We start from the raw sequence: 3,645 nt of genomic DNA, 5'->3' as shown, positions 1-3,645 counted from the left end.
AAAAGTAAAAAAATATGTCTGCAAATTCATGGGTAAAAGCTCAAGGCCTTGAAAAGTATTATGTTCATATTTTGTTTAAGAAAATTTCATATGTAGCATGCATCCAAATTCCTAGAAGAAGAACGACCGGTTTCATGTGTATGAGACATTTATAGGATCTGTTTTAATGTATATATGAGATTTTTTAGGACCTGCGTAATGTCTATTTAACATTGTAGGATATGTTTTCCTGTACATAAGAGATTGTAGATATGTTACATGTACATTTAATATTGAAGGGACTGTTTCCATGTACAGAAGTCATTGTAGGATCTATGCTTTGTATGTCAGACATTTTAGGACCTATTATAGTGTAAACAAGACACTGTAGGACCTATGTTTTGTATGTCAGACATTTTAGGACCTATTATAGTGTAAACAAGACACTGTAGGATCTATGTTTTGTTTATCAGACATTTTAGGACCTATTATTGTGTAAACAAGACACTGTAGGATCTATGTTTTTGTTTATCAGACATTTAAGAACCTATTATAGTGTAAACAAGACACTGTAGGATCAATGTTTTTGTTTATCAGACATTTAAGAACCTATTATAGTGTAAACAAGACACTGTATGATCTATGTTTTGTTTATCAGACATTTAAGGACCTATTTAGTGTAAACAAGACACTGTAGGATCAATGTTTTGTTTATCAGACATTTTAGGACCTATTATAGTGTAAACAAGACACTGTAGGATCTATGTTTTGTTTATCAGACGGTGTTAGACCTAAGACGTTGTAAGACCTAAGACATTGTTGAGTCTGAGGCGGTGTTAGACCTAAGACGTTGTAAGACCTAAGACATTGTTGAGCCTTAGGCGGTGTTAGACCTAAGACGTTGTAAGACCTAAGACATTGTTGAGCCTGAGGCGGTGTTAGACCTAAGACGTTGTAAGACCTAAGACATTGTTGAGCCTGAGACATTGTTAGATCTTAGACAGTGTTGGACACAAGACACTGCTGAGCCTGGGAATTAGTTAGGCATAACACAGTTTTTGGCCTAAGACATTGTTTGAACCAAAGACATTGTTGAACCTAAGAAAGTGTTTGACCTGAGAAATTGTTGGACATAAGACATTGTTGAACCTAAGACAGTGCTGGGTTTAAGACATTGTCTAAAACATAAAACGATGTTGCCATTACTTATATACCACTATGTATTTCCACAATCCACGTATCATTGCCTATCAAAATGTGCTGAAAAGGTTTATACCTGGTATTCTTCAGACGTATTAAAACCATTAAAACAGGAACTATATAATAGCCATTTTGTATGGTATTGTAAAATGCATGTTCACGGCATGTCGTCGTAAAACGTTAACCTAGTAGCATTATAATAATGCAAAAAAACAACGATCGAAAGTATTAATGTTGCGGTTTAAACGTGCATGTAAGAACAGATGCTGTGAAATGATTGTTTTAACAATCAATAAGTGGATCCCTGTGGTTTGTAAAAATCATCATTCAGAGAAACTTCAAACGGTCCTCGTGTGCATTAGAAACCCATTTGGATGCAACCGTTTGTTTTTTGCGTATCATCCCCATGCCTGCAATAGCTAGATCCATAGCCATAAAAAAAAACTCTCTCGTTATCTGTTCATCGGGCTTATCAGTGTTACAGTGAATTTATAAAATTGCCCAACAGTTTAGAACATTTACACGACAACTGTGGTGTCCGTCACCTTTATAAAAGACGGCTGGGCCTCCCAGTTATTGAATTAGTTGCTGATAAGCGTTCTGGCGGGTTTCAACACTCAACGAGCATTTCCTGTGCGCTCAGCTTTGATCTCAGTTTTTTTTTGTAATAACATGAAATTATACGTATTTTGAGTAAAAAGAGTAGTTAGTAGGATTTAAACAAAGTTTGAGAGTGTTTTCTTTGTTTTTGTCCATACATTAAATCTCATATCGGAACGGTAACGAGTAGGCGGAGCTTGACAGTGCAATAACTATCGTGCGGATAAATTACAACGTTATTCCTTTATTATCACGATAAATACTGAATGTTGTCCTTGACAAGATGGTAAAAACAATTACTTCACCCACTCGCACAGTGTGTGAATACCACGTGATAAATTGCGTCATAAATGCTACGTCGGAAAACAATATTTTGCTTCGAACGAAGACTTTAAACAAAGATAACTTCACTATTTCTTCACCATTTTAAATGAAGCTGAGCGCAGTCTACGCCGCAAAATGTTGCCCTCCGACGTAGCATATATGACGCAATTTATCACGTGGTATATACACACTGTCACACATCGAGATTAAAATTATACACTCGGGCTGAATCGCTCGTGTATAAATTCAATAACTCGGATTGTGGTGCAGTACCTTTAATACTTGAATTGTATAAACTATGTCCATGATTTAGTTTGCTTTGAAGTAGTTTATTGGTATGTTTTAGGCCATATATTATTCCGTTTAAAGATGCACTCTTACTCCCAAATGAGCAGTACCACAATTTATACAATTCTTTTCATTTACTGAAAAGGATAAATGAATATCGAAAACAATGGTTCTTATGAAGGATACCGTGTTTAATTTTGAAAGAAATTTTCAGAAAACACGGTGTTTCTACCTTATGAGACGATACTTGATCACTGTAAATCTTTTGGGAACCACCAGTCATTGAATAATTTTGCCTTTTAAGCTATTAAATACACGTTTTCAATCTTGTTATCAGTAAATAATATTTTCCACAAGTGCATTATTTAGTAAGTACATGTCTGTAGTTAAAGGTTTATCACTCAAAATTTATGTTTGTAATACATGTGTATGCATTTGCTTTGAATTCGAGTGCCACGTCTAGTAAAGTCGTAAAATTAACAATGGATCGAGCTTCTTGGTGTACAGATTGTATACTTATATATTTTCTATACATCTGTTCTTTGTTTCGTCATTGGCTTAAATATATATCCATATGTTCTAAAATATTTGGTAACGAAGACGATATAAATTCAACAAGTTTAACTTATGCGTTATGATACTTTTACGATGACGTCAACATATTCAGCGCGTGACAATAACATTATCCCGAGTATGGCGTTCCGGTAGCGACATCCTAAAAACTTCGAATTTGTTCTTTTTCAAACTCGTTTTCTCGGGTTATTGACTATCAAAATGAGCAGGACTTTTTATATAATGTACATAACTGTTACTTATTTCGCATAGTGTGAACAAATATTCTGTTGCAATTAGTTCTACCTAACTTGTTCCATTGACTAGCCTATATATGTTCGGCTCTGTTCTAATGTTTTCTGTTCTTAAAGCTGCACTTTCACAGTTGTGTCAACTTTTATCACTCAAAATTAAGGTTTGTTATACATGTGTATGTATTGATTTGAAATACAAGTGTCATTTTAATCACCGTTACCATGATGGATATACATGGCAATAGGTTACGGTACTCGAAGAAAAATAATGTGAAATTTTGATTCCTTTTTATAAAGGGTTTAATAATGTATCGAGGAAGAATATACACATACTATATCGATAAAATAATGCAAAAACCTTGTTTGACCTTGAAAAAAACGTACTTGTGAAAGTATAAAACCAACATCTGCAAAGTTGGAGAAAGTATGAAATAAAATAACACAGAAA

This window comes from Mya arenaria, chromosome 4 (genome assembly GCF_026914265.1).
Source record: "Mya arenaria isolate MELC-2E11 chromosome 4, ASM2691426v1".
Classification (NCBI taxonomy): Eukaryota; Metazoa; Mollusca; class Bivalvia; order Myida; family Myidae; genus Mya; species Mya arenaria.
This window is presented reverse-complemented; position numbering follows the sequence as displayed.